We start from the raw sequence: 23,495 nt of genomic DNA on the forward strand, positions 1-23,495 counted from the left end.
CCACTTAATATAAATAGACTCAATGTAAATCCACTTAATGTAAATCCACGTTATATAACCAGACTCAATGTAAATCCAATTAATGTAAATCCACTTAATATACATAGACTCAATGTAAATCCACTTAATGTAAATCCACTTAATATAAATAGACTCAATGTAAATCCAATTAATGTAAATCCACTTAATATAAATAGACTCAATGTAAATCAACTTAATGTAAATCCACTTAATATAAATAGACTCAATGTAAATCCAATTAATGTAAATCCACTTAATATTAATAGACTCGATGTAAATCCAATTAATGTAAATCAACTTAATCTAAATAGACTCAATGTAAATCCACTTAATGTAAATCAACTTAATATAAATAAACTCAATGTAAATCCACTTAATGTAAATCCACTTAATATAAATAGACTCAATGTAAATCCACTTAATGTAAATCCACTTAATATAAATAGACTCAATGTAAATCCACTTAATGTAAATCCACTTAATATAAACAGACTCAATGTAAATAAAGTTTATGTAAATCCACTTAATATAAATAGACTCAATGTAAATCCAATTAATGTAAATCCACTTAATATAAATAGACTCAATGTAAACCCACTTAATGTAAATCAACTTAATATAAATAGACTCAATGTAAATAAACTTATGTAAATCCACTAAATATAAATAGACTCAATGTAAATTCAATAAATGTAAATCCACTTAATATAAATAGACTCAATGTAAATCCACTTAATATAAATAGACTCAATGTAAATCCACTTAATGTAAATCCACTTAATATAAATAGACTCAATGTAAATCCACTTAATGTAAATCCACTTAATATAAATAGACTCAATGTAAATCAACTTAATGTAAATCCACTTAATATAAATAGACTCAATGTAAATCCAATTAATGTAAATCCACTTAATATAAATAGACTCAATGTAAATCCAAATAATTTAAATCCACTTAATATAAATAAAGTCAATGTAAATCCAATTAATGTAAATCCACTTAATATAAATAGACTCAATGTAAATCCAATTAATTTAAATCCACTTAATATAAATAAACTCAATGTAAATCCAATTAATGTAAATCCGCTTAATATAAATACACTCAATGTAAATCCAATTAATGTAAATCCACTTAATATAAATAGACTCAATGTAAATCCACTTAATGTAAATCCACTTAATATAAACAGACTCAATGTAAATCAAGTTCATGTAAATCCACTTAATATAAATAGACTCAATGTAAATCCACTTAATGTAAATCCACTTAATATAAACAGACTCAATGTAAATCAACTTAATGTAAATCCACTTAATATAAATAGACTCAATGTAAATTCAATAAATGAAAATCCACTTAATATAAATAGACTCAATGTAAATCAACTTAATATAAATAGACTCAACGTAAATCCACTTAATGTAAATCCACTTAATATAAATAGACTCAATGTAAATCCACTTAATGTAAATCCACTTAATATAAATAGACTCGATGTGAATCCAATTAATGTAAATCCACTTAATATAAATAGACTCAATGTAAAACCACTTAATGTAAATCCACTTAATATAAATAGACTCAATGTAAATCCACTTAATGTAAATCCACGTTATATAAGCAGACTCAATGTAAATCCAATTAATGTAAATCCACTTAATATACATAGACTCAATGTAAATCCACTTAATGTAAATCCACTTAATATAAATAGACTCAATGTAAATCCAATTAATGTAAATCCACTTAATATAAATAGACTCAATGTAAATCAACTTAATGTAAATCCACTTAATATAAATAGACTCAATGTAAATCCAATTAATGTAAATCCACTTAATATTAATAGACTCGATGTAAATCCAATTAATGTAAATCAACTTAATCTAAATAGACTCAATGTAAATCCACTTAATGTAAATCAACTTAATATAAATAGACTCAATGTAAATCCACTTAATGTAAATCCACTTAATATAAATAGACTCAATGTAAATCCACTTAATGTAAATCCACTTAATATAAATAGACTCAATGTAAATCCACTTAATGTAAATCCACTTAATATAAACAGACTCAATGTAAATCAACTTTATGTAAATCCACTTAATATAAATAGACTCAATGTAAATCCAATTAATGTAAATCAACTTAATATAAATAGACTCAATGTAAATCCACTTAATGTAAATTCACTTAATATAAATAGACTCAATGTAAATCAACTTAATGTAAATCCACTTAATATAAATAGACTCAATGTAAATTCAATAAATGTAAATCCACTTAATATAAATAGACTCAATGTAAATCCACTTAATATAAATAGACTCAACGTAAATCCACTTAATGTAAATCCACTTAATATAAATAGACTCAATGTAAATCCACTTAATGTAAATCCACTTAATATAAATAGACTCAATGTAAATCCACTTAATGTAAATCCACTTAATATAAATAGACTCAATGTAAATCCACTTAATGTAAATCCACTTAATATAAATAAACTAAATGAAAATCCACTTAATGTAAATCCACTTAATATAAATAGACTCAATGTAAATCCAATTAATGTAAATCCACTTAATATAAATAGACTCAATGTAAATCCACTTAATGTAAATCCACTTAATATAAATAGACTCGATGTAAATCCAATTAATGTAAATCCACTTAATATAAATAGACTCAATGTAAATCCACTTAATGTAAATCAACTTAATATAAATAGACTCAATGTAAATCCACTTAATGTAAATCCACTTAATATAAATAGACTCAATGTAAATCCACTTAATGTAAATCCACTTAATATAAATAGACTGAATGTAAATTCACTTAATGTAAATCCACTTAATATAAACAGACTCAATGTAAATCAACTTTATGTAAATCCACTTTATATAAATAGACTCAATGTAAATCCAATTAATGTAAATCCACTTAATATAAATAGACTCAATGTAAATCCACTTAATGTAAATTCACTTAATATAAATAGACTCAATGTAAATAAACTTAATGTAAATCCACTAAATATAAATAGACTCAATGTAAATTCAATAAATGGAAATCCACTTAATATAAATAGACTCAATGTAAATCCACTTAATATAAATAGACTCAATGTAAATCCACTTAATGTAAATCCACTTAATATAAATAGACTCAATGTAAATCCAATTAATGTAAATCCACTTAATATAAATAGACTCAATGTAAATCCACTTAATGTAAATCCACTTAATATAAATAAACTCAATGTAAATCCACTTAATGTAAATCCACTTTATATAAATAGACTCAATGTAAATCCAATCAATGTAAATCCACTTAATAAAAATAGACTCACTGTAAATCAACTTAATGTAAATCCACTAAATATAAATAGACTCAATGTAAATCCACTTAATGTAAATCCACTTAATATAAACAGACTCAATGTAAATAAACTTTATTTAAATCCACTTAATATAAATAGACTCAATGTAAATCCAATTAATGTAAATCCACTTAATATAAATAGACTCAATGTAAACCCACTTAATGTAAATCAACTTTATATAAATAGACTCAATGTAAATCAAGTTCATGTAAATCCACTTAATATAAATAGACTCAATGTAAATCCACTTAATGTAAATCCACTTAATATAAATAGACTCAATGTAAATTCAATAAATGAAAATCCACTTAATATAAATAGACTCAATGTAAATCCACTTAATATAAATAGACTCAACGTAAATCCACTTAATGTAAATCCACTTAATATAAATAGACTCAATGTAAATCCACTTAATGTAAATCCACTTAATATAAATAGACTCGATGTGAATCCAATTAATGTAAATCCACTTAATATAAATAGACTCAATGTAAAACCACTTAATGTAAATCCACTTAATATAAATAGACTCAATGTAAATCCACTTAATGTAAATCCACGTTATATAACCAGACTCAATGTAAATCCAATTAATGTAATTCCACTTAATATACATAGACTCAATGTAAATCAACTTCATGTAAATCCACTTTATATTAATAGACTCAATGTAAATCCACTTAATATAAATAGACTCAATGTAAATCCAATTAATAATAATCCACTTAATATAAATAGACTCAATGTAAATCCACTTAATGTAATTCCACTTAATATAAATAGACTCAATGTAAATCAACTTAATTTAAATCCACTTAATATAAATAGACTCAATGTAAATCCACTTAATATAAATAGACTCAATGTAAATCCACTTAATGTAAATCCACTTAATATAAACAGACTCAATGTAAATCCACTTAATGTAAATCCACTTAATATAAACAGACTCAATGTAAATCCACTTAATGTAAATCCACTTAATATAAACAGACTCAATGTAAATCCACTTAATGTAAATCCACTTAATATAAATAGACTGAATGTAAATTCACTTAATGTAAATCCACTTAATATAAACAGACTCAATGTAAATCAACTTTATGTAAATCCACTTTATATAAATAGACTCAATGTAAATCCAATTAATATAAATCCACTTAATATAAATAGACTCAATGTAAATCCACTTAATGTAAATCCACTTAATATAAATAGACTCAATGTAAATTCAATAAATGAAAATCCACTTAATATAAATAGACTCAATGTAAATCCACTTAATATAAATAGACTCAACGTAAATCCACTTAATGTAAATCCACTTAATATAAATAGACTCAATGTAAATCCACTTAATGTAAATCCACTTAATATAAATAGACTCGATGTGAATCCAATTAATGTAAATCCACTTAATATAAATAGACTCAATGTAAAACCACTTAATGTAAATCCACTTAATATAAATAGACTCAATGTAAATCCACTTAATGTAAATCCACGTTATATAACCAGACTCAATGTAAATCCAATTAATGTAAATCCACTTAATATACATAGACTCAATGTAAATCAACTTCATGTAAATCCACTTTATATTAATAGACTCAATGTAAATCCACTTAATATAAATAGACTCAATGTAAATCCAATTAATAATAATCCACTTAATATAAATAGACTCAATGTAAATCCACTTAATGTAATTCCACTTAATATAAATAGACTCAATGTAAATCAACTTAATTTAAATCCACTTAATATAAATAGACTCAATGTAAATCCACTTAATATAAATAGACTCAATGTAAATCCACTTAATGTAAATCCACTTAATATAAACAGACTCAATGTAAATCCACTTAATGTAAATCCACTTAATATAAACAGACTCAATGTAAATCCACTTAATGTAAATCCACTTAATATAAATAGACTCAATGTAAATCCACTTAATGTAAATCCACTTAATATAAATAGACTGAATGTAAATTCACTTAATGTAAATCCACTTAATATAAACAGACTCAATGTAAATCAACTTTATGTAAATCCATTTTATATAAATAGACTCAATGTAAATCCAATTAATATAAATCCACTTAATATAAATAGACTCAATGTAAATCCACTTAATGTAAATTCACTTAATATAAATAGACTCAATGTAAATAAACTTAATGTAAATCCACTTAATATTAATAGACTCAATGTAAATTCAATAAATGGAAATGCACTTAATATAAATAGACTCAATGTAAATCCACTTAATATAAATAGACTAAATGTAAATCCACTTAATGTAAATCCACTTAATATAAATAGACTCAATGTAAATCCACTTAATGTAAATCCACTTAATATAAATAAACTCAATGTAAATCCACTTAATGTAAATCCACTTTATATAAATAGACTCAATGTAAATCCAATCAATGTAAATCCACTTAATAAAAATAGACTCAATGTAAATCAACTTAATGTAAATCCACTAAATATAAATAGACTCAATGTAAATCCACTTAATGTAAATCCACTTAATATAAACAGACTCAATGTAAATAAAGTTTATGTAAATCCACTTAATATAAATAGACTCAATGTAAATCCAATTAATGTAAATCCACTTAATATAAATAGACTCAATGTAAACCCACTTAATGTAAATCAACTTAATATAAATAGACTCAATGTAAATAAACTTATGTAAATCCACTAAATATAAATAGACTCAATGTAAATTCAATAAATGTAAATCAACTTAATATAAATAGACTCAATATAAATCCACTTAATATAAATAGACTCAATGTAAATCCACTTAATGTAAATCCACTTAATATAAATAGACTCAATGTAAATCCACTTAATGTAAATCCACTTAATATAAATAGACTCAATGTAAATCAACTTAATGTAAATCCACTTTATATAAATAGACTCAATGTAAATCCAATTAATGTAAATCCACTTAATATAAATAGACTCAATGTAAATCCAAATAATTTAAATCCACTTAATATAAATAAAGTCAATGTAAATCCAATTAATGTAAATCCACTTAATATAAATAGACTCAATGTAAATCCAATTAATTTAAATCCACTTAATATAAATAAACTCAATGTAAATCCAATTAATGTAAATCCGCTTCATATAAATACACTCAATGTAAATCCAATTAATGTAATTCCACTTAATATAAATAGACTCAATGTAAATCCACTTAATGTAAATCCACTTAATATAAACAGACTCAATGTAAATCAAGTTCATGTAAATCCACTTAATATAAATAGACTCAATGTAAATCCACTTAATGTAAATCCACTTAATATAAACAGACTCAATGTAAATCAACTTAATGTAAATCCACTTAATATAAATAGACTCAATGTAAATTCAATAAATGAAAATCCACTTAATATAAATAGACTCAATGTAAATCAACTTAATATAAATAGACTCAACGTAAATCCACTTAATGTAAATCCACTTAATATAAATAGACTCAATGTAAATCCACTTAATGTAAATCCACTTAATATAAATAGACTCGATGTGAATCCAATTAATGTAAATCCACTTAATATAAATAGACTCAATGTAAAACCACTTAATGTAAATCCACTTAATATAAATAGACTCAATGTAAATCCACTTAATGTAAATCCACGTTATATAACCAGACTCAATGTAAATCCAATTAATGTAAATCCACTTAATATACATAGACTCAATGTAAATCCACTTAATGTAAATCCACTTAATATAAATAGACTCAATGTAAATCCAATTAATGTAAATCCACTTAATATAAATAGACTCAATGTAAATCAACTTAATGTAAATCCACTTAATATAAATAGACTCAATGTAAATCCAATTAATGTAAATCCACTTAATATTAATAGACTCGATGTAAATCCAATTAATGTAAATCAACTTAATCTAAATAGACTCAATGTAAATCCACTTAATGTAAATCAACTTAATATAAATAAACTCAATGTAAATCCACTTAATGTAAATCCACTTAATATAAATAGACTCAATGTAAATCCACTTAATGTAAATCCACTTAATATAAATAGACTCAATGTAAATCCACTTAATGTAAATCCACTTAATATAAACAGACTCAATGTAAATAAAGTTTATGTAAATCCACTTAATATAAATAGACTCAATGTAAATCCAATTAATGTAAATCCACTTAATATAAATAGACTCAATGTAAACCCACTTAATGTAAATCAACTTAATATAAATAGACTCAATGTAAATAAACTTATGTAAATCCACTAAATATAAATAGACTCAATGTAAATTCAATAAATGTAAATCCACTTAATATAAATAGACTCAATGTAAATCCACTTAATATAAATAGACTCAATGTAAATCCACTTAATGTAAATCCACTTAATATAAATAGACTCAATGTAAATCCACTTAATGTAAATCCACTTAATATAAATAGACTCAATGTAAATCAACTTAATGTAAATCCACTTAATATAAATAGACTCAATGTAAATCCAATTAATGTAAATCCACTTAATATAAATAGACTCAATGTAAATCCAAATAATTTAAATCCACTTAATATAAATAAAGTCAATGTAAATCCAATTAATGTAAATCCACTTAATATAAATAGACTCAATGTAAATCCAATTAATTTAAATCCACTTAATATAAATAAACTCAATGTAAATCCAATTAATGTAAATCCGCTTAATATAAATACACTCAATGTAAATCCAATTAATGTAAATCCACTTAATATAAATAGACTCAATGTAAATCCACTTAATGTAAATCCACTTAATATAAACAGACTCAATGTAAATCAAGTTCATGTAAATCCACTTAATATAAATAGACTCAATGTAAATCCACTTAATGTAAATCCACTTAATATAAACAGACTCAATGTAAATCAACTTAATGTAAATCCACTTAATATAAATAGACTCAATGTAAATTCAATAAATGAAAATCCACTTAATATAAATAGACTCAATGTAAATCAACTTAATATAAATAGACTCAACGTAAATCCACTTAATGTAAATCCACTTAATATAAATAGACTCAATGTAAATCCACTTAATGTAAATCCACTTAATATAAATAGACTCGATGTGAATCCAATTAATGTAAATCCACTTAATATAAATAGACTCAATGTAAAACCACTTAATGTAAATCCACTTAATATAAATAGACTCAATGTAAATCCACTTAATGTAAATCCACGTTATATAACCAGACTCAATGTAAATCCAATTAATGTAAATCCACTTAATATACATAGACTCAATGTAAATCCACTTAATGTAAATCCACTTAATATAAATAGACTCAATGTAAATCCAATTAATGTAAATCCACTTAATATAAATAGACTCAATGTAAATCAACTTAATGTAAATCCACTTAATATAAATAGACTCAATGTAAATCCAATTAATGTAAATCCACTTAATATTAATAGACTCGATGTAAATCCAATTAATGTAAATCAACTTAATCTAAATAGACTCAATGTAAATCCACTTAATGTAAATCAACTTAATATAAATAGACTCAATGTAAATCCACTTAATGTAAATCCACTTAATATAAATAGACTCAATGTAAATCCACTTAATGTAAATCCACTTAATATAAATAGACTCAATGTAAATCCACTTAATGTAAATCCACTTAATATAAACAGACTCAATGTAAATCAACTTTATGTAAATCCACTTAATATAAATAGACTCAATGTAAATCCAATTAATGTAAATCAACTTAATATAAATAGACTAAATGTAAATCCACTTAATGTAAATTCACTTAATATAAATAGACTCAATGTAAATCAACTTAATGTAAATCCACTTAATATAAATAGACTCAATGTAAATTCAATAAATGTAAATCCACTTGATATAAATAGACTCAATGTAAATCCACTTAATATAAATAGACTCAACGTAAATCCACTTAATGTAAATCCACTTAATATAAATAGACTCAATGTAAATCCACTTAATGTAAATCCACTTAATATAAATAGACTCAATGTAAATCCACTTAATGTAAATCCACTTAATATAAATAGACTCAATGTAAATCCACTTAATGTAAATCCACTTAATATAAATAGACTCAATGTAAATCCACTTAATGTAAATCCACTTAATATAAATAAACTAAATGAAAATCCACTTAATGTAAATCCACTTAATATAAATAGACTCAATGTAAATCCAATTAATAATAATCCACTTAATATAAATAGACTCAATGTAAATCCACTTAATGTAAATCCACTTAATATAAATAGACTCGATGTAAATCCAATTAATGTAAATCCACTTAATATAAATAGACTCAATGTAAATCCACTTAATGTAAATCAACTTAATATAAATAGACTCAATGTAAATCCACTTAATGTAAATCCACTTAATATAAATAGACTCAATGTAAATCCACTTAATGTAAATCCACTTAATATAAATAGACTCAATGTAAATCCACTTAATGTAAATCCACTTAATATAAACAGACTCAATGTAAATAAACTTTATTTAAATCCACTTTATATAAATAGACTCAATGTAAATCCAATTAATGTAAATCCACTTAATATAAATAGACTCAATGTAAACCCACTTAATGTAAATCAACTTTATATAAATAGACTCAATGTAAATAAACTTATGTAAATCCACTAAATATAAATAGACTCAATGTAAATTCAATAAATGTAAATCCACTTAATATAAATAGACTCAATGTAAATCCACTTAATATAAATAGACTCAATGTAAATCCACTTAATGTAAATCCACTTAATATAAATAGACTCAATGTAAATCCACTTAATGTAAATCCACTTAATATAAATAGACTCAATGTAAATCCACTTAATGTAAATCCACTTAATATAAATAAACTCAATGTAAATCCACTTAATGTAAATCCACTTAATATAAATAGACTCAATGTAAATCCAATCAATGTAAATCCACTTAATAAAAATAGACTCACTGTAAATCAACTTAATGTAAATCCACTAAATATAAATAGACTCAATGTAAATCCACTTAATGTAAATCCACTTAATATAAACAGACTCAATGTAAATAAACTTTATTTAAATCCACTTAATATAAATAGACTCAATGTAAATCCAATTAATGTAAATCCACTTAATATAAATAGACTCAATGTAAATCCACTTAATGTAAATCAACTTAATATAAACAGACTCAATGTAAATCAAGTTCATGTAAATCCACTAAATATAAATAGACTCAATGTAAATTCAATAAATGTAAATCCACTTAATATAAATAGACTCAATGTAAATCCACTTAATATAAATAGACTCAATGTAAATCCACTTAATGTAAATCCACTTAATATAAATAGACTCAATGTAAATCCACTTAATGTAAATCCACTTAATATAAATAGACTCAATGTAAATCCACTTAATGTAAATCCACTTAATATAAATAGACTCAATGTAAATCCAATTAATGTAAATCCACTTAATATAAATAGACTCAATGTAAATCCAAATAATTTAAATCCACTTAATATAAATAAAGTCAATGTAAATCCAATTAATGTAAATCCACTTAATATAAATAGACTCAATGTAAATCCAATTAATTTAAATCCACTTAATATAAATAAACTCAATGTAAATCCAATTAATGTAAATCCGCTTAATATAAATACACTCAATGTAAATCCAATTAATGTAAATCCACTTAATATAAATAGACTCAATGTAAATCCACTTAATGTAAATCCACTTAATATAAACAGACTCAATGTAAATCAAGTTCATGTAAATCCACTTAATATAAATAGACTCAATGTAAATCCTCTTAATGTAAATCCACTTAATATAAATAGACTCAATGTAAATTCAATAAATGAAAATCCACTTAATATAAATAGACTCAATGTAAATCCACTTAATATAAATAGACTCAACGTAAATCCACTTAATGTAAATCCACTTAATATAAATAGACTCAATGTAAATCCACTTAATGTAAATCCACTTAATATAAATAGACTCGATGTGAATCCAATTAATGTAAATCCACTTAATATAAATAGACTCAATGTAAAACCACTTAATGTAAATCCACTTAATATAAATAGACTCAATGTAAATCCACTTAATGTAAATCCACGTTATATAACCAGACTCAATGTAAATCCAATTAATGTAAATCCACTTAATATACATAGACTCAATGTAAATCAACTTCATGTAAATCCACTTTATATTAATAGACTCAATGTAAATCCACTTAATATAAATAGACTCAATGTAAATCCAATTAATAATAATCCACTTAATATAAATAGACTCAATGTAAATCCACTTAATGTAATTCCACTTAATATAAATAGACTCAATGTAAATCAACTTAATTTAAATCCACTTAATATAAATAGACTCAATGTAAATCCACTTAATATAAATAGACTCAATGTAAATCCACTTAATGTAAATCCACTTAATATAAATAAACTCAATGTAAATCCACTTAATGTAAATCCACTTAATATAAACAGACTCAATGTAAATCAACTTCATGTAAATCCACATAATATAAATAGACTCAATGTAAATCCACTTAATGTAAATCCACTTAATATAAACAGACTCAATGTAAATCCACTTAATGTAAATCCACTTAATATAAACAGACTCAATGTAAATCCACTTAATGTAAATCCACTTAATATAAACAGACTCAATGTAAATCCACTTAATGTAAATCCACTTAATATAAATAGACTCAATGTAAATCCACTTAATGTAAATCCACTTAATATAAACAGACTCAATGTAAATCACCTTCATGTAAATCCAGTTAATATAAATAGACTCAATGTAAATCCACTTAATGTAAATCCACTTAATATAAATAGACTCAATGTAAATCCACTTTATGTAAATCCACTTAATATAAATAGACTCAATGTAAATCCACTTAATGTAAATCAACTTAATATAAACAGACTCAATGTTAAACAAATTCATGAAAATCCACTTAATATAAATAGACTCAATGTAAATCCACTTAATGTAAATCCACTTAATATAAATAGACTCAATGTAAATCAACTTAATGTAAATCCACTTAATATAAATAGACTCAATGTAAATCCACTTAATGTAAATCCACTTAATATAAATAGACTCAATGTAAATCCACTTAATGTAAATCCACTTAATATAAATAGACTCAATGTAAATCCACTTAATGTAAATCCACTTAATATAAACAGACTCAATGTAAATTAACTTCATGTAAATCCACTTAATATAAATAGACTCAATGTAAATCCAATTAATGTAAATCCACTTAATATAAACAGACTCAATGTAAATCAACTTCATGTAAATCCACTTAATATAAATAGACTCTATGTAAATCCACTTAATGTAAATCCACTTAATATAAATAGACTCAATGTAAATCCAATTAATGTAAATCCACTTAATATAAACAGACTCAATGTAAATCAACTTCATGTAAATGCACTTAATATAAATAGACTCAATGTAAATCCACTTAATGTAAATCCACTTAATATAAATAGACTCAATGTCAATCCACTTAATGTAAATCCACTTAATATAAACAGAATCAATGTAAATCCACTTGATGTAAATCCACTTAATATAAATAGACTCAATGTAAATCCAAATAATGTAAATCCACTTAATATAAATAGACTCAATGTAAATCCACTAAATGTAAATTCACTTAATATAAATAGACTCAATGTACATCCAAATAATGTAAATCCACTTAATATAAATGGACTCAATGTAAATCCAAATAATGTACATCCACTTAATATAAATAGACTAAATGTAAATCCACTTAATATCAATCCACTTAATATAAACAGACTAAATGTAAATCAACTTAATGTAAATCCACTTAATATAAATAGACTCAATGTAAATCCAATTAATGTAAATCCACTTAATATAAATAGACTCAATGTAAATCCACTTAATGTAAATCCACTTACTATAAATAGACTCAATGTAAATCAACTTAATGTAAATCCACTTAATATAAATAGACTCAATGTAAATCAAAATAATGTAAATCCACTTAATATAAATAGACTCAATGTAAATCCACTTAATGTAAATCCACTTAATATAAATAGACTCAATGTAAATCCACTTAATGTAAATCCACTTAATATAAATAGACTCAATGTAAATCCACTTAATGTAAATCCACTTAATATAAACAGACTCAATGTAAATCAACTTCATGTAAATCCACATAATATAAATAGACTCAATGTAAATCCAATTAATGTAAATCCACTTAATATAAATAGACTCAATGTAAATTCACTTAATGTAAATCCACTTAATATAAATAGACTCAATGTAAATCAACTTAATGTAAATCCACTTAATATAAATAGACTCAATGTAAATTCAATAAATGTAAATCCACTTAATATAAAATGACTCAATGTAAATCCACTTAATATAAATAGACTCAATGTAAATCCACTTAATGTAAATCCACTTAATATAAATAGACTCAATGTAAATCCACTTAATATAAATAGACTCAATGTAAATCCAATTAATGTAAATCAACTTAATATATATAGACTCAATGTAAATCCACTTAATGTAAATCCACTTAATATAAATAAACTCAATGTAAATCCACTTAATGTAAATCCACTTAATATAAATAGACTCAATGTAAATCCACTGATGTAAATCCACTTAATATAAATAGACTCAATGTAAATCCAATTAATGTAAATCCATTAATATAAATAGACTCAATGTAAATCCACTTAATGTAAATCCACTTAATATAAATAGACTCGATGTAAATCCAATTAATGTAAATCCACTTAATATAAATAGACTCAATGTAAATCTACTTAATGTAAATCAACTTAATATAAATAGACTCAATGTAAATCCACTTAATGTAAATCCACTTAATATAAACAGACTCAATGTAAATCCACTTAATGTAAATCCACTTAATATAAATAGACTCAATGTAAATCAACTTAATGTAAACCACTTAATATAAATAGACTCAATGTAAATCCACTTAATGTAAATCCACTTAATATAAATAGACTGAATTTAAATCCACTTAATGTAAATCCACTGAATATAAATAGACTGAATGTAAATCCACTTAATGTAAATCCACTTAATATAAACAGACTCAATGTAAATCAACTTTATGTAAATCAACTTAATATAAATAGCCTCAATGTAAATCCAATAAATGTAAATCCACTTAATATAAATAGACTCAATGTAAATCCATTTAATGTAAATCCACTTAATATAAATAGACTCAATGTAAATCCACTTAATGTAAATCCACTTAATATAAATAGACTCGATGTGAATCCAATTAATGTAAATCCACTTAATATAAATAGACTCAATGTAAAACCACTTAATGTAAATCCACTTAATATAAATAGACTCAATGTAAATCCACTTAATGTAAATCCACGTTATATAACCAGACTCAATGTAAATCCAATTAATGTAAATCCACTTAATATACATAGACTCAATGTAAATCAACTTCATGTAAATCCACTTTATATTAATAGACTCAATGTAAATCCACTTAATATAAATAGACTCAATGTAAATCCAATTAATAATAATCCACTTAATATAAATAGACTCAATGTAAATCCACTTAATGTAATTCCACTTAATATAAATAGACTCAATGTAAATCAACTTAATTTAAATCCACTTAATATAAATAGACTCAATGTAAATCCACTTAATATAAATAGACTCAATGTAAATCCACTTAATGTAAATCCACTTAATATAAACAGACTCAATGTAAATCCACTTAATGTAAATCCACTTAATATAAACAGACTCAATGTAAATCCACTTAATGTAAATCCACTTAATATAAACAGACTCAATGTAAATCCACTTAATGTAAATCCACTTAATATAAATAGACTGAATGTAAATTCACTTAATGTAAATCCACTTAATATAAACAGACTCAATGTAAATCAACTTTTTGTAAATCCACTTTATATAAATAGACTCAATGTAAATCCAATTAATATAAATCCACTTAATATAAATAGACTCAATGTAAATCCACTTAATGTAAATCCACTTAATATAAATAGACTCAATGTAAATTCAATAAATGAAAATCCACTTAATATAAATAGACTCAATGTAAATCCACTTAATATAAATAGACTCAACGTAAATCCACTTAATGTAAATCCACTTAATATAAATAGACTCAATGTAAATCCACTTAATGTAAATCCACTTAATATAAATAGACTCGATGTGAATCCAATTAATGTAAATCCACTTAATATAAATAGACTCAATGTAAAACCACTTAATGTAAATCCACTTAATATAAATAGACTCAATGTAAATCCACTTAATGTAAATCCACGTTATATAACCAGACTCAATGTAAATCCAATTAATGTAAATCCACTTAATATACATAGACTCAATGTAAATCAACTTCATGTAAATCCACTTTATATTAATAGACTCAATGTAAATCCACTTAATATAAATAGACTCAATGTAAATCCAATTAATAATAATCCACTTAATATAAATAGACTCAATGTAAATCCACTTAATGTAATTCCACTTAATATAAATAGACTCAATGTAAATCAACTTAATTTAAATCCACTTAATATAAATAGACTCAATGTAAATCCACTTAATATAAATAGACTCAATGTAAATCCACTTAATGTAAATCCACTTAATATAAACAGACTCAATGTAAATCCACTTAATGTAAATCCACTTAATATAAACAGACTCAATGTAAATCCACTTAATGTAAATCCACTTAATATAAATAGACTCAATGTAAATCCACTTAATGTAAATCCACTTAATATAAATAGACTGAATGTAAATTCACTTAATGTAAATCCACTTAATATAAACAGACTCAATGTAAATCAACTTTATGTAAATCCACTTTATATAAATAGACTCAATGTAAATCCAATTAATATAAATCCACTTAATATAAATAGACTCAATGTAAATCCACTTAATGTAAATTCACTTAATATAAATAGACTCAATGTAAATAAACTTAATGTAAATCCACTTAATATTAATAGACTCAATGTAAATTCAATAAATGGAAATGCACTTAATATAAATAGACTCAATGTAAATCCACTTAATATAAATAGACTAAATGTAAATCCACTTAATGTAAATCCACTTAATATAAATAGACTCAATGTAAATCCACTTAATGTAAATCCACTTAATATAAATAAACTCAATGTAAATCCACTTAATGTAAATCCACTTTATATAAATAGACTCAATGTAAATCCAATCAATGTAAATCCACTTAATAAAAATAGACTCAATGTAAATCAACTTAATGTAAATCCACTAAATATAAATAGACTCAATGTAAATCCACTTAATGTAAATCCACTTAATATAAACAGACTCAATGTAAATAAAGTTTATGTAAATCCACTTAATATAAATAGACTCAATGTAAATCCAATTAATGTAAATCCACTTAATATAAATAGACTCAATGTAAACCCACTTAATGTAAATCAACTTAATATAAATAGACTCAATGTAAATAAACTTATGTAAATCCACTAAATATAAATAGACTCAATGTAAATTCAATAAATGTAAATCAACTTAATATAAATAGACTCAATGTAAATCCACTTAATATAAATAGACTCAATGTAAATCCACTTAATGTAAATCCACTTAATATAAATAGACTCAATGTAAATCCACTTAATGTAAATCCACTTAATATAAATAGACTCAATGTAAATCAACTTAATGTAAATCCACTTAATATAAATAGACTCAATGTAAATCCAATTAATGTAAATCCACTTAATATAAATAGACTCAATGTAAATCCAAATAATTTAAATCCACTTAATATAAATAAAGTCAATGTAAATCCAATTAATGTAAATCCACTTAATATAAATAGACTCAATGTAAATCCAATTAATTTAAATCCACTTAATATAAATAAACTCAATGTAAATCCAATTAATGTAAATCCGCTTAATATAAATACACTCAATGTAAATCCAATTAATGTAAATCCACTTAATATAAATAGACTCAATGTAAATCCACTAAATGTAAATCCACTTAATATAAACAGACTCAATGTAAATCAAGTTCATGTAAATCCACTTAATATAAATAGACTCAATGTAAATCCACTTAATGTAAATCCACTTAATATAAACAGACTCAATGTAAATCAACTTAATGTAAATCCACTTAATATAAATAGACTCAATGTAAATTCAATAAATGAAAATCCACTTAATATAAATAGACTCAATGTAAATCAACTTAATATAAATAGACTCAACGTAAATCCACTTAATGTAAATCCACTTAATATAAATAGACTCAATGTAAATCCACTTAATGTAAATCCACTTAATATAAATAGACTCGATGTGAATCCAATTAATGTAAATCCACTTAATATAAATAGACTCAATGTAAAACCACTTAATGTAAATCCACTTAATATAAATAGACTCAATGTAAATCCACTTAATGTAAATCCACGTTATATAACCAGACTCAATGTAAATCCAATTAATGTAAATCCACTTAATATACATAGACTCAATGTAAATCCACTTAATGTAAATCCACTTAATATAAATAGACTCAATGTAAATCCAATTAATGTAAATCCACTTAATATAAATAGACTCAATGTAAATCAACTTAATGTAAATCCACTTAATATAAATAGACTCAATGTAAATCCAATTAATGTAAATCCACTTAATATTAATAGACTCGATGTAAATCCAATTAATGTAAATCAACTTAATCTAAATAGACTCAATGTAAATCCACTTAATGTAAATCAACTTAATATAAATAAACTGAATGTAAATCCACTTAATGTAAATCCACTTAATATAAATAGACTCAATGTAAATCCACTTAATGTAAATCCACTTAATATAAATAGACTCAATGTAAATCCACTTAATGTAAATCCACTTAATATAAACAGACTCAATGTAAATAAAGTTTATGTAAATCCACTTAATATAAATAGACTCAATGTAAATCCAATTAATGTAAATCCACTTAATATAAATAGACTCAATGTAAACCCACTTAATGTAAATCAACTTAATATAAATAGACTCAATGTAAATAAACTTATGTAAATCCACTAAATATAAATAGACTCAATGTAAATTCAATAAATGTAAATCCACTTAATATAAATAGACTCAATGTAAATCCACTTAATATAAATAGACTCAATGTAAATCCACTTAATGTAAATCCACTTAATATAAATAGACTCAATGTAAATCCACTTAATGTAAATCCACTTAATATAAATAGACTCAATGTAAATCAACTTAATGTAAATCCACTTAATATAAATAGACTCAATGTAAATCCAATTAATGTAAATCCACTTAATATAAATAGACTCAATGTAAATCCAAATAATTTAAATCCACTTAATATAAATAAAGTCAATGTAAATCCAATTAATGTAAATCCACTTAATATAAATAGACTCAATGTAAATCCAATTAATTTAAATCCACTTAATATAAATAAACTCAATGTAAATCCAATTAATGTAAATCCGCTTAATATAAATACACTCAATGTAAATCCAATTAATGTAAATCCACTTAATATAAATAGACTCAATGTAAATCCACTTAATGTAAATCCACTTAATATAAACAGACTCAATGTAAATCAAGTTCATGTAAATCCACTTAATATAAATAGACTCAATGTAAATCCACTTAATGTAAATCCACTTAATATAAACAGACTCAATGTAAATCAACTTAATGTAAATCCACTTAATATAAATAGACTCAATGTAAATTCAATAAATGAAAATCCACTTAATATAAATAGACTCAATGTAAATCAACTTAATATAAATAGACTCAACGTAAATCCACTTAATGTAAATCCACTTAATATAAATAGACTCAATGTAAATCCACTTAATGTAAATCCACTTAATATAAATAGACTCGATGTGAATCCAATTAATGTAAATCCACTTAATATAAATAGACTCAATGTAAAACCACTTAATGTAAATCCACTTAATATAAATAGACTCAATGTAAATCCACTTAATGTAAATCCACGTTATATAACCAGACTCAATGTAAATCCAATTAATGTAAATCCACTTAATATACATAGACTCAATGTAAATCCACTTAATGTAAATCCACTTAATATAAATAGACTCAATGTAAATCCAATTAATGTAAATCCACTTAATATAAATAGACTCAATGTAAATCAACTTAATGTAAATCCACTTAATATAAATAGACTCAATGTAAATCCAATTAATGTAAATCCACTTAATATTAATAGACTCGATGTAAATCCAATTAATGTAAATCAACTTAATCTAAATAGACTCAATGTAAATCCACTTAATGTAAATCAACTTAATATAAATAGACTCAATGTAAATCCACTTAATGTAAATCCACTTAATATAAATAGACTCAATGTAAATCCACTTAATGTAAATCCACTTAATATAAATAGACTCAATGTAAATCCACTTAATGTAAATCCACTTAATATAAACAGACTCAATGTAAATCAACTTTATGTAAATCCACTTAATATAAATAGACTCAATGTAAATCCAATTAATGTAAATCAACTTAATATAAATAGACTCAATGTAAATCCACTTAATGTAAATTCACTTAATATAAATAGACTCAATGTAAATCAACTTAATGTAAATCCACTTAATATAAATAGACTCAATGTAAATTCAATAAATGTAAATCCACTTAATATAAATAGACTCAATGTAAATCCACTTAATATAAATAGACTCAACGTAAATCCACTTAATGTAAATCCACTTAATATAAATAGACTCAATGTAAATCCACTTAATGTAAATCCACTTAATATAAATAGACTCAATGTAAATCCACTTAATGTAAATCCACTTAATATAAATAGACTCAATGTAAATCCACTTAATGTAAATCCACTTAATATAAATAGACTCAATGTAAATCCACTTAATGTAAATCCACTTAATATAAATAAACTAAATGAAAATCCACTTAATGTAAATCCACTTAATATAAATAGACTCAATGTAAATCCAATTAATGTAAATCCACTTAATATAAATAGACTCAATGTAAATCCACTTAATGTAAATCCACTTAATATAAATAGACTCGATGTAAATCCAATTAATGTAAATCCACTTAATATAAATAGACTCAATGTAAATCCACTTAATGTAAATCAACTTAATATAAATAGACTCAATGTAAATCCACTTAATGTAAATCCACTTAATATAAATAGACTCAATGTAAATCCACTTAATGTAAATCCACTAAATATAAATAGACTCAATGTAAATCCACTTAATGTAAATCCACTTAATATAAACAGACTCAATGTAAATAAACTTTATTTAAATCCACTTTATATAAATAGACTCAATGTAAATCCAATTAATGTAAATCCACTTAATATAAATAGACTCAATGTAAACCCACTTAATGTAAATCAACTTTATATAAATAGACTCAATGTAAATAAACTTATGTAAATCCACTAAATATAAATAGACTCAATGTATATTCAATAAATGTAAATCCACTTAATATAAATAGACTCAATGTAAATCCACTTAATATAAATAGACTCAATGTAAATCCACTTAATGTAAATCCACTTAATATAAATAGACTCAATGTAAATCCACTTAATGTAAATCCACTTAATATAAATAGACTCAATGTAAATCCACTTAATGTAAATCCACTTAATATTAATAAACTCAATGTAAATCCACTTAATGTAAATCCACTTAATATAAATAGACTCAATGTAAATCCAATCAATGTAAATCCACTTAATAAAAATAGACTCACTGTAAATCAACTTAATGTAAATCCACTAAATATAAATAGACTCAATGTAAATCCACTTAATGTAAATCCACTTAATATAAACAGACTCAATGTAAATAAACTTTATTTAAATCCACTTAATATAAATAGACTCAATGTAAATCCAATTAATGTAAATCCACTTAATATAAATAGACTCAATGTAAATCCACTTAATGTAAATCCACTTAATATAAACAGACTCAATGTAAATCAAGTTCATGTAAATCCACTAAATATAAATAGACTCAATGTAAATTCAATAAATGTAAATCCACTTAATATAAATAGACTCAATGTAAATCCACTTAATATAAATAGACTCAATGTAAATCCACTTAATGTAAATCCACTTAATATAAATAGACTCAATGTAAATCCACTTAATGTAAATCCACTTAATATAAATAGACTCAATGTAAATCCACTTAATGTAAATCCACTTAATATAAATAGACTCAATGTAAATCCAATTAATGTAAATCCACTTAATATAAATAGACTCAATGTAAATCCAAATAATTTAAATCCACTTAATATAAATAAAGTCAATGTAAATCCAATTAATGTAAATCCACTTAATATAAATAGACTCAATGTAAATCCAATTAATTTAAATCCACTTAATATAAATAAACTCAATGTAAATCCAATTAATGTAAATCCGCTTAATATAAATACACTCAATGTAAATCCAATTAATGTAAATCCACTTAATATAAATAGACTCAATGTAAATCCACTTAATGTAAATCCACTTAATATAAACAGACTCAATGTAAATCAAGTTCATGTAAATCCACTTAATATAAATAGACTCAATGTAAATCCACTTAATGTAAATCCACTTAATATAAATAGACTCAATGTAAATTCAATAAATGAAAATCCACTTAATATAAATAGACTCAATGTAAATCCACTTAATATAAATAGACTCAACGTAAATCCACTTAATGTAAATCCACTTAATATAAATAGACTCAATGTAAATCCACTTAATGTAAATCCACTTAATATAAATAGACTCGATGTGAATCCAATTAATGTAAATCCACTTAATATAAATAGACTCAATGTAAAACCACTTAATGTTAATCCACTTAATATAAATAGACTCAATGTTAATCCACTTAATGTAAATCCACGTTATATAACCAGACTCAATGTAAATCCAATTAATGTAAATCCACTTAATATACATAGACTCAATGTAAATCAACTTCATGTAAATCCACTTTATATTAATAGACTCAATGTAAATCCACTTAATATAAATAGACTCAATGTAAATCCAATTAATAATAATCCACTTAATATAAATAGACTCAATGTAAATCCACTTAATGTAATTCCACTTAATATAAATAGACTCAATGTAAATCCACTTAATTTAAATCCACTTAATATAAATAGACTCAATGTAAATCCACTTAATATAAATAGACTCAATGTAAATCCACTTAATGTAAATCCACTTAATATAAATAAACTCAATGTAAATCCACTTAATGTAAATCCACTTAATATAAACAGACTCAATGTAAATCAACTTCATGTAAATCCACATAATATAAATAGACTCAATGTAAATCCACTTAATGTAAATCCACTTAATATAAACAGACTCAATGTAAATCCACTTAATGTAAATCCACTTAATATAAACAGACTCAATGTAAATCCACTTAATGTTAATCCACTTAATATAAACAGACTCAATGTAAATCCACTTAATGTAAATCCACTTAATATAAATAGACTCAATGTAAATCCACTTAATGTAAATCCACTTAATATAAACAGACTCAATGTAAATCACCTTCATGTAAATCCAGTTAATATAAATAGACTCAATGTAAATCCACTTAATGTAAATCCACTTAATATAAATAGACTCAATGTAAATCCACTTTATGTAAATCCACTTAATATAAATAGACTCAATGTAAATCCACTTAATGTAAATCAACTTAATATAAAC

The sequence above is a fragment of the Euprymna scolopes genome, chromosome 21, assembly GCF_053919585.1.
Source record: "Euprymna scolopes isolate OS-2025 chromosome 21, ASM5391958v1, whole genome shotgun sequence".
Classification (NCBI taxonomy): domain Eukaryota; kingdom Metazoa; phylum Mollusca; class Cephalopoda; order Sepiida; family Sepiolidae; genus Euprymna; species Euprymna scolopes.